The sequence below is a fragment of the Manihot esculenta genome, chromosome 7, assembly GCF_001659605.2.
Source record: "Manihot esculenta cultivar AM560-2 chromosome 7, M.esculenta_v8, whole genome shotgun sequence".
In the NCBI taxonomy this organism is placed as follows: domain Eukaryota; kingdom Viridiplantae; phylum Streptophyta; class Magnoliopsida; order Malpighiales; family Euphorbiaceae; genus Manihot; species Manihot esculenta.
Genome location: NC_035167.2, coordinates 4,810,862 through 4,826,547, shown reverse-complemented (window position 1 = coordinate 4,826,547; position 15,686 = coordinate 4,810,862). Strand labels below are relative to the sequence as shown.

The 15,686-nt window shown below is 44.5% G+C and overlaps 1 protein-coding gene and 1 long non-coding RNA gene across 2 annotated transcripts in view; one reads left to right on the top strand and one right to left on the bottom strand.

Annotated features, from left to right (window-relative positions):
• The window catches only part of LOC122724099 (NAC transcription factor 29-like), a 94,220-nt gene that overhangs the window by 42,191 nt on the left and 36,343 nt on the right, over positions 1-15,686 (top strand). The window lies entirely within an intron of this gene.
• The window catches only part of LOC122724103, a 43,560-nt gene that overhangs the window by 19,161 nt on the left and 8,713 nt on the right, over positions 1-15,686 (bottom strand). The window contains exon 2 of the long non-coding RNA XR_006351375.1: positions 8,587-8,590. This is a non-coding gene — a long non-coding RNA (uncharacterized LOC122724103). The remainder of the gene's footprint in view (positions 1-8,586; positions 8,591-15,686) is intronic.

Sequence of the window (15,686 nt, the reverse complement as noted above, 5' to 3'; positions counted from 1 at the left end):
CCCCGAGGTCGTCCCGGAAAAACAAAAACGGCCAGGATCCCGTAAGATCTCCTGGTGCACAAACAGCCGGCGAGGCCCCGAGGTCATCCCGGAAATACAAAGAAGACCGGGATCCCCTAGAACTCCCGGGAAAACAAAACAAAAAACAGCCGGCGGGGCCCCGAGGTCACCCCGGAACAAAGAAGACCGGGATCCCCTAGAACTCCTTGGAAAACAAAACAAAAAACAGCCGGCGGGGCCCCTAGGTCACTCCGGAACAAAGAAGACCGGGATCCCCTAGAACTCCCGGGAAAACAAACAAGACCGGGATCCCCTAAGAACTCCCGGGTAAACAAAGAAGGCCGGGATCCCCTAAGAACTCCCGAAAAAATAAGAGAATACCTCAATAAGGTCTTGACAAAAGAAGATGTAATACCCGGCATGTTCAGACATCAGAATTCCTATCGTTCGGTGGAATCGAGGATGTCAGAGCATCCCTGAAGGGAGAGTGGAGGTTTTCTAAAATGTTTTTAGATGTTTTAAGCTTTTGTTTTAGCAAAGGAATAAGTTTTGAAGAAACAAGGCTAAGGAAAGTTTTGCCACTTTCGGCCCCCTAAAGTGTAAGTTCGGCCGCCTAAAGTAGCTCATGTTCGGCCCCCTAAACTCAATGTTCGGCCCCCGAACGTGATGAGGTGTTACATGTAGCTTTGGCCACCGAACGTGAAGCGGTGGTTCACCTTTTTTAAGTGGATATGGCCGACTATGGAGGTGCTTAAGCTCTCCTTTGGGTCAGGAACAAGCACATGTTTCCCCTTGGTGATTTTCTTGAGTTTCTAATCAAATCTTTCAAAGAAAAATAAGTTTATGGTGAGTTTTAACTAGTTTTGAGAAGTTGTGGAGTTTGAGAACTTGTGAAGCTTGAATCTTCATTTCTTCAAGTTTGGGGTCACGCCAGCCTTTGTTCTTCAAAGGGTAAGAGTGAATCCTTTGTTTTTATCATGTTTTAAATGAGTTTGATGATGGGAAAGGGGAGTTGTGCTTGAGTATGCATAAGTTGTCCATATTAGGGTGTATGGATCCTATGCTTTGTGTATGGTTGTTGTGTGTTGTTTGTTGGAGTTTAATTTATTTGAAGCTCCTTTATGCTTATTGAAGTGTTTATGCATGTTTTAGAAGGGTTAAATGCATGTGTTGAGGTCTGAGCAGGTGATGGAGGGATTGGCAGGCGTCCTTGTGCACGAAACTGAGTTCTGGATGAACTCAGGTTCGGCCCCCGAAAGTCCAAGTTAGGCCGCCGAACATGCCTGACTTTCGTCTCTGGAAGGGACATTCGGCCGCCGAAGGTGCCCCCGAAAGTGCCCTGTCCAGCCTTCCTTTGCATGTTTTCTATGTTTGGTCTAAGGTGTTTTAAGGGGTTTTAAGGGGAGATGTTTAGCGGTATGTCCGAGTATGTTTGGTCTCTCATTTGAGTCTATCTGTGTAGGCACAGAGCAGAGGAACCAGAGAGAGCAGCAGTGAGTACTGCTCCAGAGTTTTCAGAGCCTGCAGAGTCAGTCAGTCCAGATAGCCAGAGGTGAGTGGAACTAAACTTAATGCTTTTTGAATTGATCAAAGACATGTTTTAGCATATCTCATGCATCATGATTATGCCATAAGTTGATTGCATTAGTATCCACGAATATGTTGCATTGCATTGTTATTTGTTGATGTGGGTAAATGCTGAATGATCCCATAGTCACAGACAGGAAGACCAGGAGCCTTTGACTACGCCCTGGCAAGTATAGCAAAGACCAGGAGCCTTTGACTACGCCCTGGCAGGTATATAGTAAAGTCCAGGAGCCTTTGACTACGCCCTGGCAATGGTAAGTACAATGGTGTTATATACACATATACATATATGACAGGAAGTCCAGGAGCCTTTGACTACGCCCTGGCACAGAGTTACTGGGACTATGTGGTGACAGGTTTACTCTTGATGTGAAATGTTTGTGTTATGACGCATTCCATGAGAGCATCTGTTAATGAATTGTTTTACTGTTCTACTCACTGGGCTATAGAGCTCATCCCACTCCCTTAACCCCAGTTTTGCAGGTTCAGTATACCGTGTACAGGGACAGTCCAGCAGGGTTCAGAGAAAGAATAAAGAGAAATGTAATAGTCTAGAGTGGACATGTACTGTTAAAGAGATGTAATAGTTATATATGTGCTTGACTTAGTAGTTGTAAATCTATTGTGTTGTACATGATCGGTATATGTATATGTTTTACTGTATGTGGACTACCAAGCTTAACAGGTATGAATGAACCCATCTAGAGCAAGCTCTAGTCAGGGGTACAGAGTACAGAGTACAGAGTACAGAGTACAGAGATAGTACATGCACAGGTTAAGCCTTGGGCCAGAAAAGAGTTTTCATTTTCACAGAAAATGTATGATCATGTATGAGATTTACAGGTACACAGAGAGTATAGCAGGCTTGCTACGGGTTCTGGCGGCCTTAAGCCGACCTGAATCCTAGCGCCGGTGACGGTCCATTTTGGGGTCGTTACAGATTGGTATCAGAGCCCTAGGTTCACATGATCGGACCTATAGCGCTAGTGTCGGGCTCATAGAGGGTGGTCAAGCACAATAGGCAATCATGTCCACTAGGATAGGGTGTTGCGTCCTATCTGTTTCATGCCATAAGTTATGCATGTGCTGTATTGATATGTGATGTTTATGTGCTAAGTGTTATGTTATGTATTGTTTTCCAGATAGAATAAAGATGCGAGGAACTCGTCGATCAGCTCGATTGACTGGAGTCCCACCAGATAGTGAGAGACCAGCTGCTCGTTCTCCTGCATTGCCGAGGGCAAGGTCTCAGCGATTTAGCAGGGAAGGTACGTCAATAGACCCTAGAAGGTCTGTGGACGAGAGCAGAAGAGGTACAGCAAGAGGAGGAAGATCAGAGGAGGAGATTGAGCAGTCGAGGGATGACAGTATGGGTATAGGCAGATTTGAGGAAGGTATGGGAGAGTCGCAGGGAGGCGCTCAGACGTCAGGCTTCGGCTACCCAGAGTATCAGATGGGAGGTATGTCGGAGTACTCGAGTTTTGTCCCCTATCCTCCTTACATGCCATATATGCCTTATCCTTCTTATTACCCACCATATCCTATGTATCCATCTTCCCCTACTCATCCAAGTGCAGCACACCCAGAACCAAATGAGCCAGTATTACCACCAGAACCAGTAGCCCCTGTTGTTGACAGACATCAACCTAGCTCATCTGGAGGTAAGGTACAAATGACGGAGTACTTGAAATTGGATGCTCCTAAGTATAACACGGGAGATGATCCATTTGAATACCTCAGGTCAGTTAGGATGATAACCAGTGAGTTGGGAGCTGATGATAGTCGAGCCATTGAGATGGCAGGTTTCACGTTAAAATGCAAGAAGGCCAGAGAATGGTTCAAGAATTATGTGGAACCCAGGATGGACAATATGTCTTGGGGAGAGTTCGCCAATGAATTTGCAGGGTGGGCTTTTCCTGATAGCTCCAGGGAGATGAAAGTAATAGAGTTTGAATAGTTGCGACAGACAGATGAAATGAGTGTTGATGAATTCACAGATAAGTTCCTGGATTTGCTTCAGTATGTGGGTCAAGCCTATGATACTGACCAGAAGAAGGCAAGGAGATATACTATGAGATTGCATCCCAGGTATTCTTCCTTGATTCTTCCAGCAGAAAAGGAGAGTTTTCATACGATAGTAGATGCAGCCAGGAAAATGGAGGCTAGTGCCAATATTCAGAAACAGTCAAAGGCACAGGCTTCGAGTTCTAAGGCCCCTAGTGCAGCAGCCGCAGGTGGCAAGAGATGGGATCGAGCAAAAGGAACAAAGAGTAAGTTCTGGAGTAAAGTGAAGTCAGGTCTGGGAATAGGTAGTGGCTCAAGCTCTGGCACAGCTACAGTCTGCAGAAGATGCGGAAAACCACATGGCGGAGTTTGTCGGTTGGGATCTACAGCTTGTTTTAAATGTGGACAGGAAGGGCATATTGCTCGGGATTGTCCTCAGATGACTTTTGTACCATCCCAGCAGATGAGTTCAGGCAGTGTGGTACAGCCAGGTGTTCGGCCAGCAGCTTCAGTCATGCCTCAGAGTAGCGGTAGAGGTAGAGGGAGAGGGGCAGCCTCTACTTCAGCAGCAGGTTCCCGAGGTGGAAATCCGGTAGCCCCAGCACGGATTTTCACTGTGACACAGGAGGAGGCTAACACGTCGAACACAGTGGTGTCAGGTAATCTCATCATTGGGTGTTCAGATGTGTATGCTTTGATGGACCCCGGTGCTTCTCATTCCTTTATTGCTTCGAGAGCCATAGAGAGATTGGGTTTGATCAGTTCTGAGTTAGAGTATCCTCTCTGGGTCAGTGGACCTAAATGTGACCCATCAGTGGCAGTGTCAGTCTGTCGTTTCAGTCCAGTGTTCATAGAGGGTAGATACCTTCCAGCTGACCTTGTGGTTCTAGATTTGACGGATTTTGATGTCATTCTAGGGATGGATTGGTTATCTACATATAGTGCGACTTTGGACTGTAGAGAGAAGATAGTGAGTCTCAGAGACCAGGATGGGTCAGAGTGTGTCTTCAGAGGAGACAGGAGAGGTACACCCAGAGGTATGATTTCAGCCCTTCAGGCTCGTCGTTTGCTTAGGAGGGGTTGTCAGGGGTTTCTAGCTCATGTGAGAGAGCTAGACAGTCAGGTGAGGGAACCAGCCGCAGTACCAGTAGTCCGAGAGTTTCTTGATGTGTTTCCAGACGATTTACCAGGACTACCACCTGATAGGGAGATAGGGTTTGAAATTGAATTGCTGCCAGGTACCAACCCTATCTCTATTCCTCCCTACAGGATGGCGCCAGCAGAGTTAAAAGAGTTGAAAGAACAGTTGCAGGACTTGGTAGATAAAGGGTTCATCCGCCCTAGTACCTCACCTTGGGGTGCTCCAGTGCTCTTCGTCAGAAAGAAGGATGGATCCCTCAGACTTTGTATCGACTACAGACAGTTGAACAAGGTCACTACCAAGAATAGGTATCCTCTACCTAGGATTGATGATCTGTTTGACCAGCTAGCTGGAGCAGGTTGTTTCTCGAAAATAGATCTGAGATCCGGGTATCATCAGTTGCGAGTCCGAGAGGCAGATGTGCCTAAGACAGCTTTCAGAACTAGATATGGGCATTATGAGTTCTTAGTGATGCCGTTCGGGTTGACTAACGCCCCTGCAGCATTCATGGATCTCATGAACAGAGTTTTCAGTGAGTTTCTGGATCACTTTGTCATTGTTTTCATCGATGATATATTAGTGTATTCCAGAGATGCAGAGGAGCATGCCCAGCATCTGAGGATAGTTTTGCAGACACTGAGAGAGCATGGTTTGTATGCCAAGTTCTCGAAGTGTGAGTTTTGGTTAAGGAGCATTTCCTTCTTGGGACATGTGGTATCAGCAGAGGGTATTGAGGTAGATCCCAAGAAGATAGAAGCTGTAGCTAACTGGCCCAGACCCATGACAGTGACTGAGATTAAAAGCTTTCTGGGACTGGCAGGTTACTACAGGAGGTTCGTTCAGGACTTTTCAAAGATAGCGGCTCCTATGACCAAATTGACTCAAAAGAACCAGAAGTTTGTCTGGTCTGACCAGTGTGAAGAGAGCTTTGAGGAGCTCAAGAAGAGATTGACTACAGCACCAGTCTTAGCTCTGCCTGTAAGTCATGAGGATTTCACAGTGTTCTGTGATGCATCCCGAGTGGGATTGGGCTGTGTATTGATGCAGAGTGATCGGGTAATAGCTTATGCTTCTAGACAGTTGAAGAAACATGAGTTGAATTACCCCACCCATGACCTAGAGATGGCAGCAGTTATCTTTGCACTTAAGATGTGGCGGCATTACCTCTACGGGGTTAAATGCGAGATCTTTACTGATCACAAGAGTTTACAGTACATCTTGAGTCAGAGAGAGCTGAATTTGAGGCAAAGACGATGGGTCGAATTGCTCAGTGATTATGATTGTAAGATCCAGTATCATCCGGGTAAGGCGAATGTGGTGGCAGACGCCCTCAGCCGGAAATCACTAGGCAGTTTATCCCATATATCAGCAGAGCGAAGACCAGTTGTGATGGAGCTTTACAAACTCTTAGAAGAGGGACTACAGCTCGAGTTGTCTGGTACAGGTGCATTGATAGCACAGATGAGAGTGACACCTGTATTTCTGGAGCAGATAGCTCAGAGACAGCACGAGGACCCTGAATTAATGAAAATTGCCAGGACTGTTCAGTCAGGCAACAGTGCAGAGTTCAGATTTGACAGTAAAGGGATCCTTCGTTATGGGAGTCGACTTTGTGTACCCGATCGTGGCAATGTGAAGGAAGACATTATGAGGGAAGCTCATAATGCGAGATATAGTGTTCACCCAGGAGCCACCAAGATGTACCAGGATCTAAAAAAGGTCTATTGGTGGCCAGCTATGAAGAAAGAAGTAGCGCAGTTTGTGACAACCTGTGAGGTTTGTCAGAGGGTGAAGCTAGAGCATCAGAAACCAGCAGGAATGCTTAACCCATTACCGATTCCCGAATGGAAATGGGAAAACATAGCTATGGATTTTGTAGTGGGTTTACCAGCAGCGTCCAACAGAATAGACTCGATATGGGTGATTGTGGACAGACTCACGAAATCTGCTCATTTTCTTCCAGTTCGGAGTACCTATTCTGTGGATAAGTTGGCTCAGGTCTATCTAGATGAGATAGTGAGATTACATGGTGTTCCAGTATCAATAGTCTCAGATAGAGGACCTCAGTTTACCTCTAGATTTTGGCGAAGTCTGCAGAGTGCGATGGGCACAAGATTAGAGTTTAGCACTGCTTTCCACCCACAAACTGATGGACAGTCAGAGAGGACCATCCAGACCATAGAGGATATGCTTCGATTGTGTGTATTAGACTTTGGCGGTTCTTGGAGGCAGCATCTACCTTTGGTGGAGTTTGCCTACAATAACAGCCATCATGCTAGCATAGGGATGGCTCCGTATGAAGCGTTGTATGGGAGGAAATGCAGATCCCCTGTTTGTTGGGAAGAGATAGGAGAGAAGGCTCTGGCAGGGCCAGAGTTAGTCGAGATTACTAGTAGAGTGGTGCCCATGATCAGAGATAGAATCAGAACAGCTCAGAGTAGACAGAAAAGTTATGCCGACGTTCGCAGAAAACAGTTAGAATTTCAGGAGGGTAATTGGGTATTGCTGAAAGTGTCTCCGATGAAAGGTGTGGTTCGTTTTGGGAAGAAGGGTAAATTAGCTCCACGGTACATTGGACCTTTTGAGGTTGTGCAGCGGATCGGAAATGTATCATATAAGCTAGATTTACCTGCTTCGATGGAGAGGATTCACCCGGTCTTTCATGTTTCTATGCTACGGCAGTTTGTGTCAGATCCGACTCAGATTCTGAGTGAGCCTGAGGTGGAGATTCACACAGATCTCACCTATGTAGAGCAGCCAGTGCGGATTGTGGACACACAGCTCAGACAGCTAAGGAACAAGGAGATTCCGATGGTGAAAGTCCTATGGAACCACCATAATGTAGAAGAGTGCACGTGGGAGACGCGGGAGTCTATGCTCCAGCAATATCCATATCTGTTTTGAGGTTCGTTTCCTCCTTTTTGTATGTTTCCAATTTGTTTTAGGAACATCCGAGGATGAATGTTCTTAAGGGGGGAAGAATGTAATACCCGGCATGTTCAGACATCAGAATTCCTATCGTTCGGTGGAATCGAGGATGTCAGAGCATCCCTGAAGGGAGAGTGGAGGTTTTCTAAAATGTTTTTAGATGTTTTAAGCTTTTGTTTTAGCAAAGGAATAAGTTTTGAAGAAACAAGGCTAAGGAAAGTTTTGCCACTTTCGGCCCCCTAAAGTGTAAGTTCGGCCGCCTAAAGTAGCTCATGTTCGGCCCCCTAAACTCAATGTTCGGCCCCCGAACGTGATGAGGTGTTACATGTAGCTTTGGCCACCGAACGTGAAGCGGTGGTTCACCTTTTTTAAGTGGATATGGCCGACTATGGAGGTGCTTAAGCTCTCCTTTGGGTCAGGAACAAGCACATGTTTCCCCTTGGTGATTTTCTTGAGTTTCTAATCAAATCTTTCAAAGAAAAATAAGTTTATGGTGAGTTTTAACTAGTTTTGAGAAGTTGTGGAGTTTGAGAACTTGTGAAGCTTGAATCTTCATTTCTTCAAGTTTGGGGTCACGCCAGCCTTTGTTCTTCAAAGGGTAAGAGTGAATCCTTTGTTTTTATCATGTTTTAAATGAGTTTGATGATGGGAAAGGGGAGTTGTGCTTGAGTATGCATAAGTTGTCCATATTAGGGTGTATGGATCCTATGCTTTGTGTATGGTTGTTGTGTGTTGTTTGTTGGAGTTTAATTTATTTGAAGCTCCTTTATGCTTATTGAAGTGTTTATGCATGTTTTAGAAGGGTTAAATGCATGTGTTGAGGTCTGAGCAGGTGATGGAGGGATTGGCAGGCGTCCTTGTGCACGAAACTGAGTTCTGGATGAACTCAGGTTCGGCCCCCGAAAGTCCAAGTTAGGCCGCCGAACATGCCTGACTTTCGTCTCTGGAAGGGACATTCGGCCGCCGAAGGTGCCCCCGAAAGTGCCCTGTCCAGCCTTCCTTTGCATGTTTTCTATGTTTGGTCTAAGGTGTTTTAAGGGGTTTTAAGGGGAGATGTTTAGCGGTATGTCCGAGTATGTTTGGTCCCTCATTTGAGTCTATCTGTGTAGGCACAGAGCAGAGGAACCAGAGAGAGCAGCAGTGAGTACTGCTCCAGAGTTTTCAGAGCCTGCAGAGTCAGTCAGTCCAGATAGCCAGAGGTGAGTGGAACTAAACTTAATGCTTTTTGAATTGATCAAAGACATGTTTTAGCATATCTCATGCATCATGATTATGCCATAAGTTGATTGCATTAGTATCCACGAATATGTTGCATTGCATTGTTATTTGTTGATGTGGGTAAATGCTGAATGATCCCATAGTCACAGACAGGAAGACCAGGAGCCTTTGACTACGCCCTGGCAAGTATAGCAAAGACCAGGAGCCTTTGACTACGCCCTGGCAGGTATATAGTAAAGTCCAGGAGCCTTTGACTACGCCCTGGCAATGGTAAGTACAATGGTGTTATATACACATATACATATATGACAGGAAGTCCAGGAGCCTTTGACTACGCCCTGGCACAGAGTTACTGGGACTATGTGGTGACAGGTTTACTCTTGATGTGAAATGTTTGTGTTATGACGCATTCCATGAGAGCATCTGTTAATGAATTGTTTTACTGTTCTACTCACTGGGCTATAGAGCTCATCCCACTCCCTTAACCCCAGTTTTGCAGGTTCAGTATACCGTGTACAGGGACAGTCCAGCAGGGTTCAGAGAAAGAATAAAGAGAAATGTAATAGTCTAGAGTGGACATGTACTGTTAAAGAGATGTAATAGTTATATATGTGCTTGACTTAGTAGTTGTAAATCTATTGTGTTGTACATGATCGGTATATGTATATGTTTTACTGTATGTGGACTACCAAGCTTAACAGGTATGAATGAACCCATCTAGAGCAAGCTCTAGTCAGGGGTACAGAGTACAGAGTACAGAGTACAGAGTACAGAGATAGTACATGCACAGGTTAAGCCTTGGGCCAGAAAAGAGTTTTCATTTTCACAGAAAATGTATGATCATGTATGAGATTTACAGGTACACAGAGAGTATAGCAGGCTTGCTACGGGTTCTGGCGGCCTTAAGCCGACCTGAATCCTAGCGCCGGTGACGGTCCATTTTGGGGTCGTTACAGAAGACCTCACTGAGGTCCTAGCAAAAGAAGACCTCACTGAGGTCCTGGCAAAAGAAGACCTCACTGAGGTCCCACCAAGAGAAGACCTCAATGAGGTCTTGACAAAAGAAGACCTCACTGAGGTCCTAGCAAAGGAAGACCTCAATAAAGTCTTGACAAAAGAAGACCTCACTGAGGTCCTAGCAAAGGAAGACCTCAATAAGGTCTTGACAAAAGAAGACCTCACTAAGGTCCTAGCAAAGGAAGACCTCAATAAGGTCTTGACAAGGAAGACCTCAATAAGGTCTTAACAAGAGAAGACCTCAATAAGGTCTTGACAAGGAAGACCTCAATAAGGTCTTGACAAAGAAGACCTCACTGAGGTCCTAGCAAAGGAAGACCTCAATAAGGTCTTGACAAGAGAAGACCTCACTGAGGTCCTAGCAAAGGAAGACCTCAATGAGGTCTTGACAAGAGAAGACCTCAATAAGGTCTTGACAAAAGAAGACCTCAATAAGGCAGAAGACCTCAAAAGAGGCAGAAGACCTCAATGGGGCAGAAGACCTCAATGGGGTAGAAGACCACACTGAGGCATAAGACCTCAACGAGGCAGAAGACCTCAATGAGGCAGAAGACCTCAATGAGGCAGAAGACCTCAAAAGAGGCAGAAGACCTCAATGGGGCAGAAGACCTCAATGGGGTAGAAGACCTCACTGAGGCAGAAGACCTCAACGAGGCAGAAGACCTCAATGAGGCAGAAGACCTCAAAGAGGCAGAAGACCTCCAAGAGACAGAAGACCTCAATGAGGCAGAAGACCTCAAAAAGGCAGAAGACCTCAATGAGGCAGAAGACCTCAATAAGGCAGAAGATCTCAAAGAGGCAGAAGACCTCAAAGAGGCAGAAAACCTCACTGAGGCAGGAGACCTCAATGAGGCAGAAGACCTCACTGAGGTAGAAGACCGGCAAAGATCTCAAAGATCTCCCGGAGCAAAAATAGCCAGAATCCCCAAGATCATCCGGTGCAACAAGCAAAAACAACTCATAAAGAACATAGTTCTGATCTCACATAAAAGATTGGGGCACGGGACCATAAATGAAAAAGCTAAACTTCGACCTCCCAAAGGAGCTCAAGTCATCAGATAGAGAGACTTTAATCTCACACAACAGCCAAAAGTACCAAAGCATCATGCCGATCTCAAGAAAACGAGCGCAGTACTGGTAAACCCGATAAGACAGACCGAATTAAGGCAAGGCGATTCCTAAGCAAACTGCATACCAAAATACAAAGCCAAACAGAGAATCAGGGGCAATCATGAGAGGCAACGACCTCGAGAATTGACCGCTCACACTAAACCAACTCAGCTGACCTAGAGAAAGGTCCAATCAACAAAGAGCCCGCAAAATGCTCGAAAGAAGACAGCCCATAAATACTCAGGGGCAAAAAACATACACAAGAGTCCAACGCTCAGGCAAAAATAATAAAAAGGCAAGAGAGGGATACTTTCGACAGGAGCAGTTCTCAGACCACACGGTCATGAATAGAGTTTAAAGATTTATCCCCTCACCAGTCATGGAATAACTGATGAGGAGATAAAGGGGCAATTGATGATCGCTGGATTTCTTCACCCCGGTATAAAGGCCAGGCCCATGAAAACAGTCCATGATCCGAAAGCTTCAATATTCCCCTCGAGAGCCAGGTCCAGCCCGCTCAGTCACAGGGCCGGACTCCGCCTAGACTCCTCAATCAAACCAGCCCAAACCTCTCGGCCCAGTAATCAGGCCCTCACCAGGCTCAACTTCAGCCCTACCATTCAACCCAGCCCGGAAAGGGGAAAATAACCAAGATGCCCCGCTGGTAGGTCCTTCCACATGCGTATCAGAGGAGAATCATACGTATCAGAGGATAATTAATGGCCGTTACGCATGGAGCAGATGCCTGACACATCCGTACATACGGAGCTAAGCGACAGAAGACAGCTAGCATTGTGGCAGAGAGACAGATATATATATCACGGTAGATGCCACGCAGAAGGGGGGCTCTCTTCTTCTTCTTTCTCCTTCCTGGACACCATTTTTATTCTTTCTGTAACCCTTGCCTAAATATACTACTCTGAGCCATAAAATCTGACTTGAGCGTCGGAGGGCCTCTGCCGGGGCACCCCCGGTAGGCCCCTGACCATTCTTTCTTATTTTACAGATCCTTTCACCAGGTAGAACATGGAGAGACCCATCAGGGAGCCCAACAAGAAAGGACCCAGAAGAAAACCAGATCTATCATGGACCAGGAAGAGGAAAATATTTATCAATATTCATGCATCTTCCAGTTGGTTTTGGTTCCATCACGCTGCCTCCCCTCATAATAGTCCAAAGACTTTCTAAATCCCAGAAGTTTTTTTCCGTCTAGGATTGCTTTATCAGTTCCTGTAGCCTTCCAATATCCTAATTCCCCTGCGTTTCGTTTCGGCCTAGATCCATTCGGGTACTTTTTCTCCCTACTCGTGAAAAAATACCACTGGCTTTCTCTTTCTCTATTCAGTTTATAGGTTTCTGCAGCAAAACAAAGAAAACCCAAAAAAAAAACATTATTGAAGAAGAAGAAGAACATGCGCGTACGTGCATGCAAAATTAATACGACATACCTGCGAGCTGTTGAGGGCTATAGTTATATAAATCAACCACATGAATCCTATTTGGAGTCAAGGGTTCATTGCTGATCTTTCTCTGTAAATAATAACTGATCAAGCATAATTTAGCCACATTTTTATTATATTTATTACTGTTTATTTACACATTTTTCTAGCTTAATTTGTCTTTTTGTTATGTTTTTACAGAAAAGGAAGAAATTGAAAAGTTGGAGAAAAAGTGAAGAAAAAGCTGGAAAAGTGATTGGGTCAAAGTGATTTGCCCAAATCACTCGCAGGAACTGGCCAAGTCATTCGCAGAGTTAGAGGCAAAAACTGGACTGAATCCCAGAAAGCGATTGGGGCAGATTGGGCAAGTGACTTGCCCAAGTCACTCGCAGAAACTGCCCAAGTCACCTTGACAGCAGAAGTTGACAGCAGAGGCGGGAAAAGAGCAGAAAATCCAAATTCAAAGAAAAGAAGTCCAAGTCCACTTCAAACACCACAAGATCAGTCCCAAGAGCCACGCCCTTCACCTAGAGAGTTCCATTCTCAATCAAATACAAAATCCAAAGAGGAATCAAAGACTACAAAGAAGACCAAATCAAATTGAGATTCCAAAACCCTAATCAAATTAGAATTGGGATTCTCCAGCTATATAAGGGCAACATCCAAACCATCATCATCATCTTTCAGCATCTGCCATCCTCGAAAATTCTCCAGCAACACAGCAGAAACTTTCCTTCTTTCTTTTCTTCTTTTCTTTGATTTTGTCCACCATGAGTGGCTAAACACTTTCTTTTCTAGTTGAAGTTGGAAAATTCAGATTTGTGATGAATTGAGAGATTTAAATCTCCATTGTTAAACTTCTATTTATTTTCAATATTTATGCAATTTGATCTTTCTATAATTGTTGCTTTGCTTTTAGAATCAATTTAGGCCTATTGCTTTTAATTGCTTGAGTAACAATTGTTTGAATAGTTTAGGTCCGTAATTGCTTAGATTATTTAAACACACATTTAATCAAGCTGCATAATCTAAACTTGACCACGCGGTTGGCAAGGTTAGAATTAGGTTTCTCTAAGTCTTAATGCAGTTAACAGTTGTTCGATGCCAAAGGCCCCAAGGACGTTCCTTGGCAACTTGTTAACTAGTGTTTGATTAGCGAACGTTTCCTAATCAAACTAGAACTAAGGAGGAATTTGGATTGTGAGAAGCGTCTTCCACATCCTAAACTAATTTATTGAGATAAATAGGAGTATTAAAGAATCAATGATCAATTCTAAACAATCTGAAATAGATCCATACTTCAACTAGAAGCTTCTCTCTTATTGATTTACTCATCTTTAAATTATTGCTTTCTTTTGCTATTTAGTTTTAATTCATCAAATCAAACCCCCCTCTTTTATTTACTTGTTATTTACTTGACCTAGTCATTATTAGGAAAATCATTAGTGTCAATTCCCTGTGGTTCGACCCTATTGCCACTATCTACAAGTTAATTGTTGATTGTTTAATAGGTTTATTTTTGACGGATTCGACAACCGCCTATCAAAAATTGGCGCCGTTGCCGGGGAATTGATCTAACTAACGTATTTTCCTTTTATGATCAGGTCTGATCGTAAAGAAGCTCTTCTTTACGATCCTGAAATTGAACGCACTACCAAGACCTTACAAGCGTGGCTACAGTAAGTATGTCTTTTCTCTCTTCTCAAATTTCTGAACTAACCTCTCTTGTGGATAGTTATGTCAAAGGTCGAGCTCAACACTTTCAGCCACCAAGATCATGTAGGATCTGTGGATATGTGGGACACCCAACTGATCAATGTCCCACACTTTATCAATATGACCAACCAATTCATACATATGGAGGATTCTATGAACAGCCAAGACATGATCCGTACATTGACACATACAATCCATATTGGGGAGATCAGCCGAACTATGGCTACACTGAGGCTAACAACTACCAGGACCACCAAAACTATCAAGCCCAAGCAACACCTCGAAACTCCAATATGGAACTTGAAGAGTTGGTAAGGAAGTTGGAAATTTCTGGGAAAATCCTCCAACAGCAAGTGGATCAAGCGGTCAACTCAATGAATGCACACATATTAAGAAGAGAGGAAGAGCTTCAAGATCTATGGGACGATGACGAAAGTTTCCAAGAAACTGAACCAACTGCTGAAGATAGGGACAGCAACTGCTGTCCACCTGCTGAAAATTCCACAATTACATCAGCAATTGCTGAACCTGCTGTCCAAAAATCAGCAAGTATTGAATCTGCCACCATTGCATCCCTTATTGCTGTCCAAACACCAGCAACCTCAGAAATTGACCCAACTGAACCAGAAGTTGTTGCACTTGCTGAACCAGCAACATACACCACTGAAATAGCTCCTGAACAACCAGCAAAGAAGCAACAAGTGGGACAAATGGCTTCATCCTTGAGTAAGCTTGAATCACAAGGAAAGCTACCTTCCCAAACTGAGATAAATCCAAGGCAAAACGTTAGTGCCATCACATTGAGGAGTGGAAAGGAGTTGCAAGACAATAGGTCTGAAAACTTGCAAAAACAGGCCATGAAGGAAAATCTGCCAGAAAGTGATAAGGGCAATTTCTGCGATCGATCTGCCCAAGTCACCTGCGGTAATCTGCCCCAATCACCAGAGAAGGCAGAACTCGATCTGCCTAAGTCAACAGATGAGGCAGAATCCAGTCAGAAGCAGAAACAGCCACCAGCAGAAAAATTTAAGGTACCTCCTCCCTTCCCCAAAAGATTTGCAAGGTCTCAAAAAGAAAAAGAGGAGAAAGAAATACTTGAGACATTTTGCAAGGTGGAAATCAACATTCCCCTACTTGATGCTGTAAAGCAAATTCCAAGGTATGCTAAGTTCCTCAAAGAGCTATGCACCAACCGAAGGAAACTTGCTGAACGTGAAAAGGTGAGTGTGGGGGAGTGTGTCTCAGCTGTTATTCAAAGAAAAATTCCAGTCAAATGCAAGGATAGAGGGATGTTCGCTGTTTCATGTAAGATAGGCAACGTGGGGATCAAGAAGGCCATGTGTGACCTTGGAGCTTCAATCAATGTCATGCCCCTCTCTATTTTTAATCTATTGAATGCAGGTTCACTCAAAGGCACTAGCATTGTAATTCAATTGGCTGACCGATCGGTTGTCTATCCCAAGGGAGTACTTGAAGATGTGTTGGTGCAAGTGGACCAACTAGTCTTCCCAGCTGATTTTTACGTC